Here is a 25,618-nt window from a genome sequence, read left to right as displayed (position 1 = left end):
ACCTCACATAATAGTGACATGTTTTCATGCCTTTCTCCTCAGCGAGATGCAAACCGAGTTCCTGGAAGATACGGATTGTGTCTTACACATCTTGGTATGACCCAGCCTTGAGTCCCACAACTCAATAATGTTGAATATTGAATTGAATGATATTGAGGAAGTGAAGGCATGAAATGAATGAATTAGTAAAAGAACAAATTGGAGGTGCAGGAAAGGATGCCTCTGTTGTTTGCTTTGTCCTCTGCATCCAGAGTTTCTCATCCCAGCTATTGGGAACCTCTTGTTATGCAGTGGGGTTCTTACCTCATCTTGAACAATTGGCCCTGTATACCTTGTGTGCCCAGAATCTAGCACAGTGTGTGCACTTACCCACTCAGTAAGCGAGAGGTAAATGAATGAAATAATGGGTTTATCCTCCTGATTGTGAACCTTATAATCTAACCTTGCCTACTGACCTCTGAAACCCACAGCCTTGCCTGTTTGCCCAAAGCATTGCTATACTCTGAGTCCCCCACTTCCCACAATTACACTTAACTTATCTGGAAATGAACAATTGGTTTTATCTCTAAAATGTATCTCAAAACTGTATCTTCCTTTGCCTAAACCAAGCCACCATCATCTCTCTCCAGCACAACTACAGTAATCTCCTTTTTAACCTCTCTACAATTTATTTTCCATGAAACAGCTTAAATTATAATTTAAAACATGAAATGTAAATATAAATGTAGAATTTAAAATATTCTATAAGTCAAATTATGGTACTGAGAATTGTAATGGCAGAGAACTGTTTTGGCCTATTCTGATACAGAGAATGAAATTTAAACCCTTCCCACCTACCAGACCTACCTGTATTGACCCCTGCCTACTTCTGTGGGCTCATCTGATGCCCTTTTTCCTCTTGTTCCTCATGCCTCAGCCACACTGGCCCCCACGTGTGTCACACACATCCCAAATCTCATCCTCCAGATGAGCGTCTTGCCCAGAGCAGGCACTCAGCAACTATTAGAGACAGGAATAGTTATTTAGTATACTGATTTTCAGACACTATTTAACCTATGGAATTCTTTTTTTCCAAGGAAATTATATGCACAACTCTCACATATGAAGGAAATGAAAGTGGTGCTACTCTGATTCCCATGGGAACAAGGAGTCCAGGAGTCACCTCTGGCTGCCATCACTTCTTCTAGAAACAGAGGGCTCCACGGGTTGTGGTTTGCAGGGTATCAATCTCGTCCCGTGGTGCCTGCTTGTCTTCTGTGTCTAATGTCTCTGGCTTCTCTGAATTCGGACCACGGTTCTTTGACGTGTGTAGAATGTGTTTCCTGTGAAGCTAACCTCAACTCTCCCTCTTCTTAGCTCACCTTCTTACATGGCCAAACAGTCTAGGTGGGGAAATGAGTGGATGTATGAAAGTTAAATAAAATATATACGTGAGTAACTTCCAAATGGTTCCCATAAGCATCATAACAGCCCAGAGAAGCAAGAATTTACTGGGGATTAGAGAGGTAGAGGAATAACTCATGGAGTGGTTGGGACTAAAAAGGGGATAAGAAAATAGTGAGGAATAGAAATAAATTATCCAGATAGCCTCCTGTACATGATAGTCTGAGCAAAAGCTCAAAGGGGGTGAAAAAGTTGTGATAATTGAGGGAGAGTCTGCATCAACCTCACTTATATTATGAAATAGACTTGAAAGTACAGACGTCCTCAATTTAGCATGGTTTCAGTACAATTTTTCCACTTTACTATGGTGGGGAAATCATACGTAATCGGTAGAAATGTACTTTGAATTTTGAATTTTGATCTTTTCCCAGGCTAGCGATCTTTGGTATGATACTCTATGATGTTGGGCAGTGCCGATGAGCTGCAGCTCCCATTCAGGCATGAGATCATGAGGATAAATACCTGATATGCTGCAGTGGACTGTGTTGCCAGAGGGTTTTTTTGTTTGTTTTGCTTTATTGATACTATTTTCTGAGCATGTTTAAGGTAGGCTAGGCTAAGCTATGATGTTCAATAGGTTAGGTATATTAAGTGCATTTTTGACTTGCGATATTTTCAATTTACAGTGGGTTTATCAGGATGTAACCCCCTCATAAGTCAAGCAGCATAAGTATTTGACAACACATTGTAAAAGCGTTGGATGCCACACTGTGGAGCTAGATCCAAAGGTGTAAATGAATGAGGGCCATAAAGGTGTGTAAGATAGTTGAAGGAATAGTAACTTTATATGTAAATGTATTGAGTAAACACTGTGTTTTTGGCAATATTCTAAACACTTTGTAGGAATTCCTTATCTTCACAATTCTTACAGATAAATGCCATCATTATTTTCATTTACAGAGGAGGAAAGAGGTATAAAAAATTAAACTACTTGCTGAAAGTTATACAAATTTCATAGGCATGGCAGACAGGATTTGAGTCTATGTTTGTTAACATTCATGATAAAAGAAACCAGAGTAGGAAAAACAACTGGGCATTATTTTACATAATCAAAGTCAAGAAGCGAGGAGGATCTAAACCTGGATTTATTACGTTCAGCTAGTCACAAAACAATACACTGTCTGGAAACCCCTGCTCTAAAAATAATTAAACATAGAGTGGTATCGGTGGGAATGCAAAAGGGATATAGTCAAAAGACATTAACCTCATTGTGGCATGAGTAAATGTGAAAGTCCTTTGATCACTATAAAGTTCTATATAAATGGACCTCTGTGCTTTTAGGGTCTGCATATGCAATTTTATTAATTTTTTCAAAGATGTACAGGCTCTAAGAGCCAAAACTCATGAGAGATGAATTTGTGAACCTTACAACATTTGATCACTTCACTGTAGGGCAAATATCTGCCCCAAGAACGGGGTTGTTAGCCTGCTCAGGGAAGTCTACTCGGGAGACCAAATCACAGGGCAGAAGGTCACTTAGTTAAATAAGAAATAAAACAAAGGGAATTGATTATTCATAAGGGATATTTCCATTGAGCGTGGGCAGTCTGATGAATTAGTTACCCTTTTCTACCAGAAGATTTTTGTATCTAAATATCCATGATTATATGTCTAGAAGCAGAGCATCCTGTTCTCCTCAGAGCTGTGTAAATATTCAGAGAATTCCTCCTCTCCAACTCCTACTCCCCATTTTCCTATTTAGAGGGAAATTTGGAACCATCATGGTGTAGAGGAAGGAGCACAGGCTTGGGAGTTAGACAGATCTGGGTTCTAATTCCAGCTCTGCCATATATGACCTTTAGGATGTTCGCCAGACTGTGTATCTTCTCTGTGGCTTGGGTTCCTCCTCTGTCAAACAGGGCATGTAATCACGTCTACCTTAGCAGCATTCATCACTGGGATGTAAAGTGTGTCAGAGAACGCCTGACCTACAGATATGCAGTGGAAGGTTATAAATGCTTAAAGTAGCTGGGTCAGTTCAATAGCACAGGCGGAACATTACACACTCATTACCACATACAATATAATAGTTATTGTTACCGTAAATGTATTGTCCTGCCAGAAAAAAATGTATTATTGAATAAACTAACATTTTCTCTTGTTTAATTTTAGTCATATTCTAATTCTTGCTTCTGAAGATACATCTTGGTTGCCCTGCGACCACTTTCTTGGCCAAGGACATTTTGGCGGATGGCTAAACTCATTTGAGTTGTTTTTTTACAATTTCAGAGTGACCATTCCCTGACCTCATTTCAACATCATCTTACCAGTGCCTCGTATGTGCTCATTGTTTTCCGCATATGCGGATATCTGCCCTAACCTGGATTACTCACCATTTTGCCTAGCTTTGCTTCCTGGTCCCACCAAGGGACTCTGTGCTTACTTAACCTCTCCACCCTGTCATAACCCTGTCAATGATTTGCTTAATGACCTCATTTCTTCTTAACCTTGATTGCCTAGATGAAGTGGTCCTAGACTCTACTGAATTGTCCTGTATAGGTTCTGTGTAAATCCTGGCCTTGCTGCCAGGTGACTAGCAGAAAGATGGGACCATTGACAGCAGCAGTGAGGTCAAAAGGGGAGCTGACCAGAGGAAAAAGATAAGTATAATTTACAACATAATTAGTTTATGCAGAGGTAGCATTTAGGTGGTTCGAGATGAGGGACCAGAACTGCAGTTTGGAAATCTGTGCTTTTTAGTAATACTGGAAGATAAAGTTTATTCTTCAGGCATTAATTCCTTCAATATTTAGTGAGCACATGCTGTTGCCAGGCACTCTGGTAAGCACTGGGAGTACAACCATGAGCGATTTGGAATCCTTTAAGGTATTCACTCTCTGTAGTAATAAACAGGTGTGATACATCTGTGTCCATAGATCTACTTATTTATCCATAGCCTAATTGCTTCAATTTAATATCCAGAATATGAAATAGTGTCATTAAATCTGGTAAGAAGAACAGAAGTTAAGAGGACCAATGTTCTGAAACTTACTAGCCCTAATGCTAAAGCACTTATGCTGAGCCCATTTTCTCATTTATAAACTAGAAGCATTGGAAAAGATGAAATGTTTTCAACTGATCTCTTGGAGCAGCAAACATTTGACTTTACATACTTCTGCAGAGTGTTATAAAAATAGTATGTGTATTTATATAAATGTATTAAATGCCTAGAATTTGCCTTATCAGAAGAGCCTGATTGTTCCTGACCTAAGGTACTAATTAAATATTACAAAGTTGGTCAAAAGATTACCAATTTGACTAAGCTGTATAACTAAAAAATGCACTTGCAGATTAATAAAATATTGGGTCTTTTTTTTCTGTTTTACTTACTGTGTTTCATGCAATATTTGCTTAGGAAGTAAGTTCTCCTATTAAAGAATTTTCTTTCCATCACTAGCCCACACCTGCAACACCCACCTCAGTTCTAACAAGCCAGGACTTTTATGAATCATATAATAAAAGCAATTTTTACCTAAATTCATCCTAAATGGATGGTTCTTTTTTATTTAAGTGCTTACTGAGATGTAATTCATAACATACAACTCATCCATTTAAAGTATACAGTTCAGGCAGGGAGGGGCCTGCCCTGCCGGCAGCTGGGGTGGGCTGCCAGACCATGCTTGTGGTGCATGCCACAGGCTGGCCTCTGTGCTGCGGAGGACACACATGTGGCCATCCGCAGTTGCCCATAGGTGCCTGGGTGGTGTCGGGGTCAGTGGACAAGAGCCACAGGACTTTTCATAGCCCCAAGCCTAGATCTGGCGCTGTTGGAGTTCTTGGTGTGCCCACTCTGCAAGAAGCCACTCAGATATGAAGCATCCACAAACGAATTAAATAATGAGGAGTTGGGAATAGCCCATCCAATTATTCATGGGATTCCTAACATGATACCACAGGCAGCTAGGACGATACATCAAAATAACAAGACATATGGGGCAGCACTAAATCATAATTAAAAACAACAACAAACACAACTAAATATTCTTAATACATCTACCTTTTAAAAAGTCAACATGGCAGGTAATAGTGGGGGAGAAGAATCTTTCTGTCTTTTCCTACATTGTCCTTTTTCCATTGGTCTCTCTTGCAGTACTGTTCTCTTCCATCTCTGTGGAAGAACACTTCCCACAGGGCCACCCTAACACAACCAGCCTGTGCTGTTACAGTCTGCTCTTACCCACTACCATTCTAGTGTATATGTTCTAACTTTTCAATTTGGAAGAGTATTAAACTCTTCAGACATAATTAATGCAGCCCAAGCCAAGATGGTATATACATGAATGACATGTCTTGAGCATCTATCTCTGAAAGCTCAACTGCATGGAAATACTGGACACCTACTTAATTTTCAGTAGAGATGCTTTACCTTGCTTCTCTCAGAGGCTTAGGACTATGGGGGGCTTAGGTTTCAGAAGCTTCTTTTATTGTACTTTTAGTTCTGCCCTTGGATTTTTTTTTTTAAGATTTATTGGGGAATTGGGGGAGGGGAACAGACAAGTTGCTGTCCTTTTGTTCTTCAGTCTAGTTGTGGAGGACGTCGCTTCACTGGCCCATGTTGGTACTATCATTGCACTCTTCCTGGGTGAGGCCGATTGCTCACTGGCCACTGGACGGCTGCTCATGGTGGCTCTTGGCAGCTTACACCAGCTGCTGGCCATTCACATTGCCTGCCGGCCACTCACGGTACCTTACAGGGGCCCACTGCAGCTCCACTGCAGCCTAAGCCATCACCGGTGACTCAAGGCAGCCCAGCTCCAGGTCAAGCTGTTGTTCAGCATCTTAGCTGTAGAGGGTGCAGTATCACTGGCCCTCATGTGGGATCCGAACTGGGACCCTGCTGCTCAGAGCTGGCGTCCCAATCCAACTCCTAAACAATGCGCCACTTGGCCAGCCCTGCCCTTAGTTTTTGAAGGTTCAATTTTATAACTGCTGTATCAGAAGAAACTTGTCAGCAAAGTTTGTTGTTGGAAATTAACAGCCTCAGCCATCATGTGATGACTTTATTGCCTATCCCATTCATCTACAAGTTAATAATTTGTAATCTTATGTTTGTTTTAAAATCAAATTCTTTAGTAAAGTGACATTACTGATGACTGAAATAATTCCAAAGGAGCTTTGTTGAGGTAGTTGTAGAGAAATACTTTTGAACTAGTGTGATATAAAACTGTACAACAAAATGGAAACTTCATGGATCTGTAGAAAGGTGTACAATTCAGTGGTTTTTAGCGTAGTCACAAAATTGTGCAACTATCATCACAATTTTAGAATATTTCCACCACATGAAAATGAAACCCTGTACCCCTTAGCAGCACCCCCTAATCCCCTCACTCCCCAGCCCAGCCTCAGCCTTAGGCAACCATGTATCTACTTTCTGTTGTTATAGATTTGGCTATTCTGGAAATTTCATGTAAATGGAAATATACAGTAAGTGACCCTTTATGACTTTTTTCTCACTGAGCATAATACTTGTAGCAAGTATCAGTTCATTTATTTTTAATAACATTCCAAATAATATTCCATTTTATGGATATACCACATTGTATTTATCCATTCACCAGTCTATGGACTTTCGGATTGTTCCCACTCTTTGGCTATTATGAATAGTGCTGCTATAAACATTTGTGTACAAGTTTTTGTTTGGACGCATGTTTTTAGTTCTTTGGGATTTATACCTAGGAGTGGAATTGCTGGGTCACATGTTAACGCTGTACTTAAGCCTCTAAGGACCTGCCAGGTTCTTTTCCATAGCTGCCACGCCACTTTGCATTAATACTAGCCCTGTGTAGAGTTCTAGTTTCTCCACATCATCATGAACACTTGGTATTGTCTGCCTTTTTGATGATAGTGATCCTACTGGGAGTGAAGTGGTACCACATTATGGTTTTGATTTGCATTTTCCTGAAGTTAGAATGGCTCTTCAAGATGAATGTCAGAGTGACAAAGACAAAAACAGAAGAAGTAGAGAGAGGATATCAGGGGTAGAAATGTAGAGTCAGAGTTGCTTAGAGAACTGGCCAAGAGATAGGGCATAGTAGGCAGGACAGTGCTCCACTGAGCCTATTTTTCTGGATTATGGCCAAGACACAAACCTCAATGGTGATAGAGTTACGGGCCTTCATGGAAAGATAGAATGTGTCACCCATTGTCACATATTCAGCATTGCCATCATAATGTTGCTGCTTCAGTTTAATCGGAGTGGTTTGGGTCTGCTCAGTCCTCCTACCCACCCCCTTCCCAACTCGACATGCTGTGACCATTTCTCCCACTCTGGCATTGATTTTGCATTTCCCTTCACTTGGGATGGCGCCCCCTGTTTTCTCTATTTGTTCTAATCCCATTCTTAATACTGGGTGAAACCCAGCCCACCTGCTCACTGCAAACTCCTCTGACGTCTCAGACAGCATTGATAGCACTTAGAAGGTTTGTTTCATACTTAGTGATAAAATTATCTTGCATCGTTCATATTAGTGTATGTGTGGTTTCAAGTATCCCAGTGTGTTCCTTAAAGGGAAGGAATGGGAATATATACTTGATATTGCCTATCAAACCAGAAACATAATAGGTGCTTAGTGCACATTCATTGAATTAAAATATTGTTCTCCTGTTTTCATTTAAATTCTTCATAGAACTTTATAAATGCGGACAGGTTCTCACTAGCCTTAGGGAAAAAAAAATACCCTTCTTATAAATTCATTAATATAAAACAAGGAGAAGAGTATATATTTTCAGAGTATAATTTCAAGATTACAATTATAACATTTCTTTAGGGAGCTGATCATTTATGAAGGATGTAGGGAAGGCCATCTATGCTTGTTATATTCATGTTCTATATATGAAATTATTTTTGAAACTTTTGTCTGTGCATTGTCAAAATCAGGTAAGGAATATTGACTTAAGGTGGCATTTCCCTCCAAATTTTAAAACCCTAGGGATGTGGGGGTGGGACACTTCATTTAGAAATTCTGTTGTTGAGTTGTCCTCAAGGTTAGTGTTTTGGAGCATTGCGCTCCACTTCTGTCCTTGAGCTCTCACTTGGAAATTAGAGATGGGCAAAGTCAAGCAAACAAGGCAAAGGTTAATACGGGCAGGCTAATAGGAAACAGATGGGCATCGTCAACTTGAAGCGAGGTCCCACTAGAGGCCTTCCATTCAGAGACCAGGACTATTTGAACTGGAAATTTGACCAGAAAGGGACTCCCCAAGAGACCTTGCCTTAGAGCACCTCAGCTGAAAGGGTGACAGAGTTCAGAGAAATGTGATGGGTGACAAAGGGGCAGAGAAAGCACAATTACCTGTGGGTTGCCTCGAAACTGCAAGTTTCTAATATAGCAAAGCAAGCAAATGGGAATGATTTCATAAAGCCACGTAAATAGGTCTGCAACTGGAAAGGTATCCTGTAAAAGACTGTCAGTAGTTTGACAGAAATGCATCCACGCTGGCTGAATCCCAGCTTTAAAACTCCCCTGAGGATTAGGAAACAGATCATGAGTAGCTGAAATGTAGGATAAAATAATAGTTAGACTTTGTTATAAAACAGTAAATTTATTGTAAGTGGTAAGCAAATTATGTGTTGTGGATTTTCCTGATTCGAGGCAAGCATTGGGGCCACAAATTACTGTGCCTCATATTTTTGGGTTAACACTTCCGCAGCTTCTTAGACTGCCCCTGGAAGTGGGAACTTTGGAAAGACTGACTACAAAGTGGAACCCAAGTACATGGGATTGCTATGAAGGAAGTGGGAGGGGACAATATTTATTGAACAACTGTTGTGTTGTAGGCATTTTCTGGACGCATACATTTACTTGCTCAGTCTTTTCAATGACCTTGTGTTTTTTTCTTTTACTTCTTACTTTAAATATGAGGAAGCTGAGACTCAAGGAAGTTAAGGAACTTGACCTATTCATACATTGAGTCAGTGGTTGGAACATAGGCATTTTGGGTCCTTTTGATTCTGTAACACTGGGATGCTTTTTTCAGGTGCATTGTTAGGGTATCAGATTCTTCATACCAATCAAAGGTTCTTGCTTTTAGGTGGAGAAAATAAAATTGAAAAGAAAATACAATATATCAGAAGTTACCTTTTTCAAATAAATTTAATTTATAATTTGCTGTTTTTAGAAATTACCTACTTTTTATTGTTTGGATTTAACAATATAGATAATAAAATTAAGTCTAACGATTATATTCAGTTACATTAGTTATGTTTTAAATGGTATTATTGTGTCACAAAAAGTGGATATGTATTATCTATCCTGTCTAATATTTCCTGCTCATATTGCCTTCAATATATAATTCTATTACTTTATTAAATAACCATGCCAGTATCTTCCCAAACCAATCCATGTTTAAATACAATATTTATGACCGAATTCTAACAGAGATCAGAATTTGCCAGCCAACATTGAATGAGAAAATGCCTTCATTAAGAATTTCCTACAAATGATCTTTAGAAACGTGTTTTAAATTTCATTCTAGTGAAACCAACTTAGAGTAAATCTTAATGGGCTAGAACAAAATAGATTTGGGATTGATTTTTTCCCATAAAATATGCAAAGCCCTATTTTTAAATAGATTTTTTTTTGCTGCAAGATTGCTCCTTTACTCTGTTTAACAATGAATTTATCTAAAACATTTTTCTTTTTTTCACATTTAACTTAGTTTACAGTAAAATTAATGCCTTACAAATGCCAAGGCACATGGAAAAATACAGAGAAAGTTTAGGTTCTAGACCATGTTAACTTCAAGCCAGTGTTTTGCCCATAGCTGTTCTTAAGAATTATGTGCATGTTTTACTACATTTAAAACTGTTTGAGGCTCAGTTCATTAGAACATTATCATTGGTTAAGTGATATAACCAAGCACGATTGTAACAAGCTAGAACACTATTGTGTTCCCCCTCTTTACTTCCCACGTCCACCAGACAGACCGTATACACCAGACATCTCTACAAGGCATTCCCTCTACAGCTTTCTCTTTTGCTTGCTGCTTGTTAGTTACAAAGATACATACTGTGCCAGGCACTAAGCTGGTTTCAACAGCTATTTATTTAGATTGTGTGAACTGGAGCTGAACTTGAACCCAATTAATAGCAACTGAACTTGAACAAACTGATATGAAATCATTACAGGCTCAGTTCCCTGGTCCATTATCCCTGAAGAGATCATCCGACAGCACTCCAGGTGCCTTTTCTATGCCAAACCTTGGTGCAGTGCCCAATCAGAGAATGTCAGGGGGATTAGAAGTTCGGTTGCATCGGAGTTAGCTCATTACCACATTTGCGATAGCTTTCACAGAGAGGAGAGGTGGTGATCCCATTGGGCGGGATTGCAGGGAAGGCTTTGTTTCCGACACCATCTGGCACATGGTTGGCACTCATTAACACAGCACAATGTCGATTAAAATAATAATTGTCCATGGCAGCAATGCTGCTTAGACAGGTCCCCACCTTCCGCCTCCCCGCCGAGGAAGGAGGAGGAAAGGAAGGCTCAGGCATTGCCTCTGGTAACTACGGTCACGGGGTTTGCATCTTTCTAGGTGCCCACACCGTCCGCCAAATCATCTATTTTTATTTTCATGTGTTTGTTTTTAGCAGCTATGTTTCGTTGGTTTATTATTATTGTTTTTTGGACTAGGATTACAATGAGCCTGACCCTGTTCTCATTTCCCCAGGACCCTAATTATGACACTCCAACTATATAGCTAGATGCCCTGCGCTGTACTGCAGCTAGGAAAGTTTCACTAAAGGGCATTCTATACCGTGGTATTTCTTCCACAACTTTTATTAAATATCATGGAGGGTTTTAGGCTTCCCAACTTTAAAGGAGACGTTTGTGGATTCAACCATCGAGGTGCTTAGTAAGACTTCACTGTCCTTAAGTAAACAAACGTGGATTGACGTTAGCATATCTAGCACTTTGGTCTGGTGGCATCCGCTTTGATTTGTTCACAGAGGCACCTTGGAAGACTGTACTGTGCATGGGGATGGGGTGCACGCTTTCCAAGACAGTGCTGGAGTTTGAATCCCACTTGGACTATGTACTAGATGTGTGGCCAGAAGCGAATCACTTTGCTTTCTCTCGGTCGCCACTTCCTTAGCTATGCAATGGGGTAATAATAGCCATCCTCAAGCATTATAATTGCTGTGAAGATTAGCAAGTACACAAACACTTAGACTTATGCCTGACGCTTGATGAGCTCTTGATGAGGTTCACTATGATCTCGTGTGTATCACCATCATTTTCTGCAGGGGTTCAGGCTTCCTTGAGAATCTACTTCATATCTATTTAATTTTCCCCCCAAATGATAGGACTTACTAGCTGTGGTAATGGAGGTGATGGTTAAGGGGGCATTTGTCCAGCTATGTTGATCAACTCTTTCTGATAAGACACTGTGATTTAATTCCTTGTCATGCTGGACCAAGGTGAGAAGAAACCATTTGGTATGGGGCATTTCCCTATAGATGTGTAATACATTCACGCCATGATAGTTAGTGAAGAATATCATCTGTTTCTAGAGCAGATTATGTATATCTCGTACCACAGAAATTAGTTGTGTATTTCAGCGCTGTAAGTTATCGCTAATGATCACGTGGCTTTCTCTGGTTTGGAACGATGAACACCAGGTCCTGCGGCAACCTAATGATTTGTGTCCTATGATGCTAAATGTAACCAGGGTTGTTTATTCTGTTTGCCGTTTGGTCTGTGGGAAAAGCCTTCAAGACACCGGCTTTCAAAAGGAGTGTTTAAATATCATTCATTCCACCAAGGGAAGATGACAGACATTTTAGATGCAAGAGAAGGATGAAATGCATGACGTTTCAAACTAGCAGCACAAAAAAGGGCTGAATCTCTCTTTGTATTGTTGCTGTTTATCTTCTTCCCAGCAGTGGGATATTGAACTTCCCCAGGCTGTGATTCAGGTATTAATGCCGAGCTCAGGTCAGGCAGGAGTGTGTTCAGCCTGTGACACTTAGATAGCAAAGGCAAACCGCTCACGGCGATTCGTCAGGAGCCGCTGTCTGCCCATGATTGCATGCCTGTGGCTTGTCATCAGGGCGGTTCACAGCACCCATTAGATGGGCTTGCCGTGCCGTGCGTTCCTTTTGCCAAAAATGTCAGCCATTCTCCTGTAGGCCTGCCCATAGGACACATGCACAGTGTCCTTTAGTTGTGTTAAATAGCCGCTAATATCATGGGTAACTTTTATTATCTTGGAGGAGTTGTCTCCTACCAGACCCTCGAAGAATAGATTGAAATAAATAATCGTTTGTTTTTCTTAATTGATACTTGGGGACTGTTTACAGAGTTTGTGCTGCAGTGCTGTCTCGGGTTGTCTGGTTTCTCGATTATCTGCCTTGGTTTAAGTATGAACACACTTGAGAATCAGCAATGAGGTGTCCTGTTTTTCTGTATCCAAGGAACTGGACCAGTGATCTGAGTTTCTGTTGAGCAGACACATATAGAAAGCCGAGTCTCTCTGGGTTTAGTACCGGCCTGGCTCTGAAGCCTAAGGGGGTTTGCTATTCCATGTCTCTTAACCCCCACCACCTACCCTCACCCACAACACACATACATTTTGTACCTGACCTTAGTAATTGAGCCAGCAACCCCTATTGCTGATTTGTTATTTAATTCTGTGTATCCTGGTTCAGACCCACCTGTATCCCTGCACGATTGCTCAATCTATTCCTGTCCCAATTCTCTCAATTCTTTCCTTAATTAAAAAAAGAAAAACATTTATACAGTGCCCACAGTATGCCAGAGTCTAGACCTACAGCAGGAAAAAGATGGATAAGATCTCTGCCCTCAAGAAGCTTTCATTCTGGCTGAGTCAGAAACTATACATGTAAACAGATGCACAGAGTATTTTTGATGGTAACATTGCAATGAAGAAAATTAAACAGGTTAAAGGAACAAGACTAACTCTGAGATGACTCAGAGAGGAGATGGAAGGGCGAGAGTTCAGAACAGAGGGACCAGCTGGTGCAAAGGCCCTGGGGCAACCTGGGTGCATTTGGGCTGATGCAGAGCCAGAAAGGAGACCAGGTGGCTGAAGTGTTGTGAACAAGGGGTCGGGGAGTCAGGTGAGAGAAAAGGACAAGGCCAGATTACATAGTCTCGTAGTTCTTGCTAAAGAGTTGATTTTATTCTAATGGAAATGGTCCGAAATGAGGATTTGCAGCAGGAAAGCACTAAAATCTGATCGCATTATGCCTGTTTCTGCCTCTTTGATTTAATCCTGATCTCTAGTGCCAGAGTTCTAGCCCCTATCTCCGCTTCTGCCTTATGTTTTTGGAATTTCATTTATAAGATGTTCACAAGTATGTGTGCACTTGCTTCTCGTTATTTTGCTGCTTTTAACATAGACACCAGCTTTGTTTCGGGTATCAGAGCCTTCCTCCACTGCCCACCGTCATCCACCATCACTCACAGCCCCTTTGTCCTGCAACTCCGTAACTGCAACGGGCAGAGGGAAGCCCTCCCTCTCTGGGGGGCCTCTGTGCTTGGTTCCTGCCACTTCTGTGCTTTTCCTGCCTCGGCCTGGAAGTCCTTTTCTCCTATGGGCTGAGAGCTCTCCTAACGTAGTCCCCCTTGTCTTATTCATCTAAGTTTCCCCAAACTTCTACCTCAGTGCCTTGAAAATTGTAGGTAGGTGGGTGGGTGGATGGATGGATGGATGGATGGATGAATATGCGAATACCCACTAAGATGTCAAATCTTCTGTGAAGCCCTCTCCAACAGTTACAATTATACTTCACCCTCTTGCTCCTCCAGCACTTTGCACTAACTGTTTGAATATCTTTAGTGACATCGTCGTATGCATTATTGTGTCAGTCTCTTCAAAGCTCTTTGGGGGTCAAGGACTGTGTCATATTCATCTTTGTTTCCCCAAGATTTAGCGCCATTCCTAGCACTTAACAAGTTTCCAGTAAATGCCTGAGCAAAATAAATGTTAAATAGGACATAAAGCTCCCAAAACAGAAGGGCTCTGGAAGTACATTATCAGGTTCACTCCTCGGCTAGATGTGTTTCCTTAAGGACTCTGTAATCCCTCAGAGACTTCCCAAGCCAATTAGGGTTGCAAACCTGCTATTTAGCATCCTCTATTAAGGAAGATTTAGAGCTTTTTCTCTTTTTCTTTTCCAAACACTTTTGACCATGACTCAAAGCAAGAAAATGTATTTTACATCGCAACCTCGCCCACATATATGTATGTAACTGTTCTATAAAACAAAGTGTATCTTTACCATGTGAACACAGCTTGGTATTTCCTATGCTATTCATGGTACAGAATGCTGATCAGCCCTTAAATTGATTTCAAGACTCGTGGATGGATTGCAGAACAAGGAACCCACAGAATGAGAAAATCCTGCCTTTAAGGATCAAGAGATTCTCCAGAGGTGAACTTCAGGAGCAGCAGCATGAGTTCTCCCTGGCACCCGGGATGCCCGAGCACACTGGCTATCTGTTGAATATTTGCACAAAACTAGCAGTGACCATGGGGCAACCAAATAAAATAAGCCATCACTGACAAACACTTAGGTTGTATACTGGGGGCACCTTGTTAAGTTAGAATTAAATTGTTCGCTGAAAAGTTGTTGGCAGTAGGTCTGCTTGTCATCCAGGCCATGTTCACATCCAACTCTGCGAATGTTTTAGGTAAATGTGTCGCTTCTAACATGAAACCGTGGGCCCGCACAGATACAGGGAACTTAACATTTCCTCTGCCAATATGTTTATATAAATATCACCGTCGTTAAACATACTCAAATAGCAGAACTATTTCAGTCTTTTTATCTCTTTAAGACTAATTTAAATCTGAGCATTAAAAGACTGTTTGATACCATATGTTTGTTTTAGATGGGAAACAAAATCCATTCTAAACATAAGGGTTTATGAATTCTGTATTTTTAAACATAAGGGCTTATGAAATTAGTGTAGAGGAGTGGGAGCTGAGCTGCGGTGGGTTGTTTCATGGCCACAGATTCCTCCGGTCTTCATTCGTCTGGCCCTTTGCAATGTGCTTTTGCTGCTCCTCCCATCCACAGTGAGAGTGTGTTTTCTCACTCTGCTAAAATGTGTTCTTATATCTTTTGCTAAGAATCCAACATTTACTGGGTAATAAGCGTTTTTATTGTGGCATGTAGGTCTAGGCTGTTTGGTTTGGTTTGGTTTGGTTTTCTTCTAAAGCTATTTAGAGCCAATTTTGAAAATGACCAAGGGCTATGGAAAAGGAATATCACAAATCTTTTGTGAAAATATTGCGTGGACTTTAAGAACACAACCCAAGACTGACACAAACTGGAAAGATAACCATTGCACATCAGAGGTAGCTGTGTATACATGGAAGGGACACATTCAATGATTAAATGTCACTGCATACCTGACCATTCAACCTGTTTCATTGTGAGGCCCAGGTACGTCATCTGTAGAAGCAACTCTGCATGTGTGCATGTGTGTTTTCCAATAAAGACAGATAACATAGTATGAAATGGCCTAGATAATCTTAGTACAAAGATAGTTGTGATAGCATCTGAACTTTAATTTGTACCTTATAAGGGCAACTCCTCCTTTTTCTGTCAGTCTTTTTTTAAAAAAACAGCACTGTGTGTTGGTTTGCTTGCCCTGAGAAGACCTGAAGATGAGATTATGATCCTTCAGCTCAAATTAAAGAAGGCTTGTCTCAGGAACCATCTGACAGGTTCAAATACTGGCTGATTTAGATACCGGCCTCTTCTCAGCACCTGCCATTTAATGCTTTCCATAGGTGGTTGGTCTGAAATTGTGTTATCAGATTCCCTCTAATTTTGGAAGACTTTGATTTAACTTGCTATTCTGTCACTTCTTATCAGTATTGTCTACTCATGGTATTCAGTTATAATAAAAACTAACCTAGTATAATGCAGCACTTGTGGGTATAATGGGCTTGTGATATAAGCTAGATAAAACAGGTATCACTTTCAATTTAATAAACATCTCTTATTCTGGTATAATTTAGTTTACGCCTAGGACCCGTGGGGAAAATAGTGATATAAACTGTCCTGTCTCTTAAAATAGTCATAGATTTCTAGTCTTTGGCTTATTTTATTTACATTGAGTGAAACCCAGTCATTCCTGTGACTCTCAAAGCTCCATGTGCTGAAATGATTTTAAATTTAAGCTGAGCTCTGTTCCCACACACTTAGCATGAACAGGCCTGCTATGTCCCAGTGTCTGTTCTGCGAGAGTCGGAGCCTTAACGCTGTTAGCAAGAGCGGCTTGCCTCTTCTCTTTAAGAATCACAGAAACGCAAGCTGGTGGTGTACATGTGGCCTTCGGATTGTGATGCACGTTGAATCTGCCACTAGGAGTTACACAGAAAAGTCGGTAATGATCTCTGGATCGTTGCCTCGCGATGCCACCGGGCGAATTAGTTGGCTGGTATAATGTGCTCCAGCTTGTGTAATGGACCTATTTAGTAGCAGGACAGCAGCCATATGAAACACCCGGGTGGTCTTCAGGATACTTGCAGGTGGATTAGATTTCAGTGATCTAATGAGGTCACAAAGGCTTGGACAGCTGGAGCCAGCTCCACAGCGTGGATAGAATATGACCCCTGCCGACAAGATGCATAAGATAAAGGCGCCTGAGGTCAATGCTGATCCCCGGACTCCAGGACTAGCTGTGGGTCAACAAACGAGGCCTCAAGGCACAGTTACAAGTGTTGGGAAAGTCTCCATATGGGACAGGACAGAGCCAGGTTTTCCTCTGGCACTTTCTTTAGACATGTTTCCTGCCAGGGCAACCTAGTGCCTGTGTCTCCTGACATGGGCTTCAGCTGATTGACTCTAGTTTAGAATTTTAACTGTTGTTAAGTGGAAACTGTTTTCCACCTCGGAATGGATGGCCCGAGAGGCCTTAGGTTCCTTTGCTCCTACACAGAAGACAACATTTGGGGCACACAGGCACTGGCATAGCACCATCTTTTTAGTGTTCCTACGAGATACAGTGCTGCATAATGCATCACTTTTTCCAGTCCTGCCAGGGACTTTGAACAGTCCAATAAAATGTAATGATCAAAGTTTTCACATGCAGCTGATAAATCATATAGATTTGTGCCCAGGATGCCTTAAATTGACTTGGGGATGTTTTTCATCTATCATGTAGGACTTGGTGATTTGAATTTAGTACTTTGATGTTGTCAGTAATTGTTCGCAACTGTAGCTAAAGGGCCGGAAGGCATTGCTGATTTCTCCCTTTCTCATCTTGCACAGGGCTAGTGAAGTTTTCTTTCAGAGGCCATTCTCAATACAATGGTAGCAGTGGCCAAAAATCTAGGACAAAACAAAGGTTTCATAAATCCTTGGTACAGACCAAAATCAATGCCCTAATGAACCATCCCCTATGAGCTCCATGCTGAGTCAAACAATCCTCCCAAGTCCAAACCCCCTTGACTGGACACAAATTAGGATTTACTTTATGGTTTTTATAAGGGGATTACTAAAGAAGCCATTGGGATATCTCCACTTATTCTTTTAATCAACATTTTTCATATATCCTTAAGCTACAAATATCTTTCCAAAATGTATTTTAACCGGTTCCTCAGTACTTGAAAAAACAATGCTATTAAATTGTCCCCTTTTGGAAACCTCACTGCTATTTGTATTAGATTATATTGAATCTCTTCCATTTTAATACCTTCTAGTAATGTTCATCTAACCAGGTTTCCATAGTCTCCTCAATCGCTTGCTCCTTTCATCAGTTGATTCATGCCTACTTTCTGGCTGAGCAAATTTTACCAGTTTTCATGCATGGATGTCCATCTCTAGCCTCTAAAACCATGTGCCCCTCTGCCTACTGTAAATATCTTAGTCATCATTTTATACCAATTTGTCAATTCATATATCTTCTGCATTTCAAAATTCTGTTTAAAAGTCAGCTCTCCCAATGAATATTTTCAAATAAACTCAACTATTATCCTTCTAGTTATTCCATGGGTTGCCATAAATGTTATGAATATAAATTCACCTCGTAAATATCTAGGTTGTAAGACCGTGAACTATAGAAAATTAAAAGATCAACTGACTGGGCAGTGGATTCCTTCATAACCCACAGTAATTGACAAGACTCTAGTCAATATTTCAGAGCTTCTCCTGGAATTGTTGAACACTGATGTTGGTGTCACTTTCGTGCTCATTTATCATTAAGTCGCAAGGGTGATAACATATGCTGCATTAGTGTGAATAGTGTTTGTTTTAAAATAAATGTTGATGATGAAGAAAGTGTTAGGTGAAGGGAAACAAACCTGACAGTAGCAATTTATTACATATTGGGAACATAGACACTTTTCATGGGAAGAAAAAAATGTCCTTGTCTGGGACACTTCAGATTCTAAAGATTTCTGAACTTAGAGGCTGATCTTTGTTTCTCTAGCTCTGCTTAGTTCAGTTCAGCATGCATCTGTTCAATACCCACTCTGCTAAGGATCCTAAGCGATTGACTAAGATGAGTTGCTTGCTGTCAAAGAGCTTACAATGTAATGTCGCCCCACCTACTCCTCCCCCACATCTCTTTCTCTCTCATATCCCTGTTTAAGAACTTGCTCTATCCCTACCTTCAGTGCCCACATTTGTTTGTGTACTTGTTTATTACCTGTCTTCCTCCAGCTGTCTACAAGCTCTACCAGATCAGGACCTTCGTGTGTTCCGTGCTGATGCACCCAGAGTACCTAGAAGACCACCTACTATATTGTAGGCATTCAGTAAATAGTGTAAAATGAGTAAATTAAGAGGATACAAGAAAAAGATGCGACATACCCTAAAAAGATACAGAAGCAGATCCACATGTTATGGGGCTCTCAATGCATGAAATTTGGGGAGACTGGAAAAGGAGCAACATTTTAAATTAAAACAAAAAAAAAACAACAACAACATAAAAATCAATATTTATTTAGAATGAGAAAAAAACCAACAATTTATAAATTTAATAAAGGTAACATGCTAGAGATGTCAGAAAATATGAAAAACAATGTTTTATTAATGAAATGTTAATTGATTACATATTATTAATGCTTGAAAATAACTATTGCCTTTTTTCCTGCAAATTTTAACAGCATTTTCTTTAATAACCTCTTCATATGTAATATCAATATTTATGCATTGAATAAATGGATAATTCGATCTTTGCTCTAGCGTGGTTAATCACATTTTCTTGTTGTTGTTTAAATAGTATTTGGGATGTATAAACCTGGCACTTCACACATATATACCTGTAACCTTTGAAACTGCTACAGGTTGGTGTCTTACTAGCATAGGAATTTTAATTCTGTGTAGCATTTTCAATTATATTTTATGTAGGAGAAAACTTCCTCTTTGTCAATGTATTAATCAGAACTGAATTATCTGAATAATGAATTGTATACAGTTTTATACATTGGATGAGTAAAAGGATTTGCTAGAGACTAGCTATGGGCTTTGTGCATTTCAAATCTTGTTTATCTTTCAGTACTCACAGCCTCCTAGTGCTGGGTGCAAAAAGAACACAGTGAGTCTATGATGTCACCTGGCCCTGTTCCTCCATCATGCAGCTGGGTGAACAACACAGTGGGTAGTAGGGATGTATCTACCTTCTTCACCAGGACGACTGGCATTAGCTATGCATGGCAGTGTCTGTGAACCACACACACACAGTCTACTATATTCAAAGGACATAGATCTGCAACTCAATTTTTCCTTAACTGGATCCCGGAAATGCTCTTGGCCTCTCTTGGTTCACCCAACAGGAAGGAGAATGTGATTAGAGGGGACGTGACATTTGAAAGAGATAGTATTAATCTATTGCAGTTAAACAACTTACGTAACATTTACAAAATCATACAAGCATGTGATCATGTTGCACAGGTTCTTCCTGGGATCTTGTCAGGGGCCTGCGAAAATGTGGGGCCCTAAAGTTAGGCTTTTAGCTCCATAGCAAAACTGTATGTGGCTGTTCCGAGAAGTAGGGATTGTTTATGATTGAAAGAATAACAACTGATTGCAGTGTGAGAGAAAAATAAAGGAGAGGATAGCGCTAGCGTGCACACTGAGGTCAGAGTTGGCAGGGCATTTTTAGGCAATGAGAGGTCCTGCTTGGCATGTGCAAAGGATACAGTACAAGATCTAATGTAAAAGGTAGATTGGGGGAAACCAGGGATGTCCTTGGAAACCAGAACAAGAAACCGGACATTGATATGCACAAACCAGATCCTTTCCTTCTACCTCTAGGATTCAGGAGTCTTTATCTGGCTTTAGTAAATCAGGTGTCTTTACATCTGTTTGTTAACGTTTTGTTCCTTTTCCAGAGGGCATGCCTTTCAAAGACCAGGAACTTTGTTTGTGCAGAACCTCCTCTATAGTTTGTCATTTTTCTTTTAAACTTTTGAATTTTACTCTAACCTAAAATGACCACTTCTGAATTTCTTCCATCAGCATTGCTGAAACACATACAGGAACAAAACTTTTCACATTTTAGTTCATATGTACAAATCTAGCATTTTTCATGTTGCTTAAACTAGTTCATGATAGAAATTTACTCATGCTATTTCAAGTCGGTGTATGCCATGTCTTACACATGAACTAGGTCCCAAGTGAGAGGCTCAGTAGAAGAAAAAGCATGTACCCTCAGGAATGTGGCAACGATATATAATACTTTAAGTAGAAGGCATAACCATCTTCAGAGGAAAATACAGTTCTTAGTAAAAGTCAGTTAACCCCCCCTCACTTGTATAGCAGTAGCACTCCAATTTAAGCAGCTTCACAAATACTGAAAGGTATTTTATTATGTATGTGCTTATTCATGTCTATTGTGTAGCTAATGACTGAATTACTTGCATTTGTAGCATCGTGTTTTGAACAGGCGTGGTTTTTGCCATACAAAATGGGAGAAAAATAATACTGTTAGTCAACTTGAACTTCTGTGCTCCTTTTATGGCAGTACTGGGAGTCACTTTCCTAATGGAGTGATATTTAAGACTAAAGTATTTAGACAGATAAAATTCTGCTAAAATTTGACTGGGTCTCTCTCATGTGGTTTCTTCATCATGGGGTTTGAAAGCGTGTCACAGCTGTTGTATTCATCACCGGCCAGGCACCAAATGTGGTCAGGCACTCCTGTAGTGAAAGTGATCTCTTCTCGGTACTTTGCCATAAATTGTGCCACTATTGATATCATTACCATTTTTTATGAATCTCCAGATTTCAGTGCAGTGGAGTTTTTTAGGCATCATTTGCCAAGCCCTATCTGATACCCATAAAATCCACACAGAAAAGAAAATCAAGTCGTCTCCAAAAACAAATGATGTACCACTTTCACTCTTCTTTTTATTTGGGTATCGGTAGGATTAATAGAAAGCGTATACTGTCACAACATTTAAATCGTCCATAAGTGAGGCTGTGCCCTCTGGGAGAGGTGCCTGTATGCCTTGACTGGGGGGCGAAGCATCTTGCCAGATATGCCCATGTGACCATGGGCTCATGTTTGCTTTTTAGCTGCTCAGTTTCCACCACCCCTTCATTTTATCTGTATCTTTCTATCCAAATCTTTCTTTCTACTGACCTCTTTAGATGGAAAGAATTGCCACTGCATTAAAGAGATATCATTCCCCTTCCGTGAACTTACCCACATAGAGAACGCAACCCCACAGTAGAAGAATGACAAGTGAATGCAACTGGAGTAGACATCAAGTCCACAAGTCTTAGGACCTTAATTTCTCTGGACTTCAGTTTCCTTATGGGCTATATAAATCATAGGACTATCTCCTTGTAGATCTGGAATGGGACTTTGGTGTAGCTTACCCAACATGCTTACATAGCTGATAAAGGGAGGTTGGACTCAGATGGAGCAGCTTCCTGGGGGTCTTGCACCCCCACAGCTGCCTGGAGAAGGCAAGTTTCCTGACCCCTAGTGTCTTTGCACCATAGCTCTGGAAGACATATCTCTGTTTATAGTCATATTCATTCAACGAATGTCAAATTCAATCAACAAGTGTTGAAGTACGAGACGATTAAAAGCTTTCTTCTAGGTGCTGACTAGTTACAGAGTCTATTAAGGAAATGTACTGTATGAAACCAAGATGCAGCTTGTGCATACTATTAATATTAATATACGATGAATATTGATTACCTGGTAAAATATATCCTTTCCTATTCATCTTTTTTTAAGTTTATACAATTTTTAACCACTTGCAATTCATTTTCATCATCAGAGTTAAATATTTACCAATTCAGGTGTATTGCAGTCGCATGTTTTCCCCTGTCCATATTTATCTTGTTATCCTAAGCAGCAGTGTCCGTAGTGTTGGAAGGAGAATGTGTTTTCTCGCTTCAGTCTGTTTTAGCGATTTGATAATTCGGTAGCACAGAAGTAATTCCTTAAAGCAAAGGAAAAAGGAAAGTCTAAAAAAGACCAGGTTTCACCCCTCTTTATTTATAAGCAGTTTATCATGTTAACTCCCCTTCCTTTCTCCATCCTCCCAGCCCACCTTTTCTCCAGGCTCCCTTCTGTGGCGTGGTTAACCACTTGTCCTCCTAGATACCCGTTTTTTTCCCCTGGAGATTCTGTGAGAGTAGAGAATCCTGGTTTCCTCATTATTTTGCATGTGGTGCTGTTGATAGACCTCTACTGATTCTTCTTCTTTTCTTTTCCTTTGTTTACCTCACGTTTGTCTCTACTCTCTCATTCTGGAAGCCACTATGATGTCCAATATTAACTTCATATTCATCTTTATAACTGCCCAGTTGAAAGCCTAGCGTCTGATTTCTCATATGTATCAAAGCATCGTAGATTAAAAGCAAGTGTTAGTGTTTTGTTTGTTTTTTTCTGAAAGAAACCGTAACAGTTGCTAAAACTGATTTATTACTCACCTTTCCTCAAGCAAAAAATATAAGAATGGTTTTACATTTTTGTTTTATGCCCCTTCTTGTTTGCTTTGTATGTATGGCCGTTGCTAAATTCTCCCACATCCTTCCCTAGCTTATTATTGCGTTCCTGACTGTGACTGCTGGGTCCCCCCTCATCCCCTTCCGGTTGCTTTTCTGTGCTTGAGGCCTCCTGCTGCTTACAGAAGGCTTTGTCAGCAGGTTAACTAGAGCTCTCCAGGTATCAGTCAGTCACCCTGGAATGAAATAGCACCAACACTGATGACAAAATGGCCTTCTGATTTTGCTCAAGATAATCATCAACCATCTTTAAGTAAATCCTGTTCTTACTCACCATACAACTTAGAACAAGTGCCTTTCTGACGTTTGATATGGGAGTCATGTTTAAAGCCATTGTGTTGTCTTCGCCACCCACTACACCATCATATGGATAATTCTTCTGGACTTTGAGTTCAATCTCTATAACTGCCTATCTTTCTGAGACATCTTGCAAAACCCCCAAAACTGAATTTTATGTATAATATATCACCTGTCATTTAAGCCAACTCTATCCCAAGCACATCCTCTAGATGTAGAAATAACCCATCCAGGGTTTGTGTGTGTGTGTGTGTGTGTGTGTGTGTGTGTGATAGAGAGAGAGAGAGAGAGAGAGAGAGAGAGAGAGAGAAAGAGAGAAGAGAGAAGAGAGAAGAGAGAGAGAGAATTTTTGTATCAAAGAGACAAAAATTTATATCTACATAGATAACTTCAATTTGCTCTGGTCTTTATATTTTAGAGATTCATTGATATACCAATTTGAGCCTTATAGCTAGTTGCTGCCTCTTTTGAAATTATTTTCCCCCAAATAGATTATGTGACCATCCTCTGGGCTGCCATAGTTACACGTATAGGGGATACTGGACAAATTACTGTACCCCTGTTAATTCTAGTTTTACTATCATTAAAATGATTGTTGGAGAACTGGAAGATGGCCCATCATTTGTAGGTACCTGGGAACTGAGTCCAGGGCTAGTTGGCTCCAGGCCTGTGAAAACCTGAGGGAAAAACAGTGAGAATGTGAGTACGTTTCTCCTGAGTGCCACATAAGCCCCAAATATACATGGGCAGTGCTGCAGAAAGAACTTGGCTTTCCTGATGTGGCAAGACCCTATTTTGCAAGAACAGTCACCAGTAGCTCCACACCTGATCAGGAACTCTTCTGCTTAGAGGGACACTGCTCCTCTGCAGCAATCTCTTTGGCTTCCATTAAGTTTCTGTGCATCCAGATAAGTAAATGAGACTTGATTCACTCTAAAGTGTGTGTGTTCATTGGTATGGATTCCTTAATCCATACGTACCGCCCCGGGGACACTGCACAGGTACCTATCTTCCTGTGTACTAAAATGTTCTGTGTCCCCACATCTTCTTTAAAAGATAACCTAGAGTAAGCACCATGATGACTCATCTTAATATCATTCACCCCTTGTGTAATTCCTGATATATCATGAGGCCTCAAATATTTAACTGTGTGGAAAATTTTAATGCAGTTGTTTGTATAAGACTTTGTTTTAAAATGCATATTTCTTATTGTGCTTGGGCTTTACAGCCAGTTGCTTTTAAACTATGACTCCAAGGAATACCGCTATTCTCTTGAGCTGAACTGAGGGTTTTTGCTTCTGAAATCTAATAATAAAAGTCTTTTCTCAATTAGCTGAAAAATATCAATGAATAGCCTGTTTTGTTTTCCATTTTTGAACTCCCTTCCCACACCATTATTTCTTTTTTGTTTCCTTAAAAGCTTTGATTTCTATAGTAAGGCTATACCTGGTTAAGCACAGAATTGTGTTCTACTATTTTAATTTACATTATTATTCTGTGAAAATTGACTTGACTTTTAGAAGTTCAGCTTTTTGAGCAGATGAGATAACACTGCTCACAGTAGCAAGTGCTGGTGCCGCCTTTTTATTGGAAGGAGAGAGATTTCCTGTGTGGGAATTGTATACCAGATGGCGCCATGTCCCATGCATGCCTTATTTCAGTCCCCCATCAATTCTGTGGTGTGCTGTTATCACCAGGTTTATATGATAAGACTGTGGCATTGAGCAGTTCAGTGTCACAGAGCCAGGAGAGGCGAAGCTCAGTCTGTTTGACCCCAGACCCCTGGTTCTCTCCACTGTACCACAATGACAGCTCCGAGTGCTAGTGGTCTGGTCTCCCTGTTAGGTTATGAGCTCCTTCAGTGCAGAGGTTATTTTGTTTACTTCTCCCATCCCCTGGAAGGTTCCATAAAACCAGTTAGCTGTC

General features: G+C 40.3%; 1 protein-coding gene and 1 pseudogene across 1 annotated transcript in view; both read left to right on the top strand.

Moving 5' to 3' along the window:
* Positions 1-25,618, top strand: part of LOC109393952 (partitioning defective 3 homolog B) — a 620,394-nt gene that overhangs the window by 435,286 nt on the left and 159,490 nt on the right. The gene's annotated exons all lie outside the window — the stretch shown is intronic.
* Positions 47-5,692, top strand: LOC109393951 (phosphatidylinositol N-acetylglucosaminyltransferase subunit Y-like; annotated as a pseudogene).

The sequence above is a fragment of the Hipposideros armiger genome, unplaced genomic scaffold (genome assembly GCF_001890085.2).
Source record: "Hipposideros armiger isolate ML-2016 unplaced genomic scaffold, ASM189008v1 scaffold_399, whole genome shotgun sequence".
In the NCBI taxonomy this organism is placed as follows: domain Eukaryota; kingdom Metazoa; phylum Chordata; class Mammalia; order Chiroptera; family Hipposideridae; genus Hipposideros; species Hipposideros armiger.
This window is presented reverse-complemented; position numbering and strand designations above follow the sequence as displayed.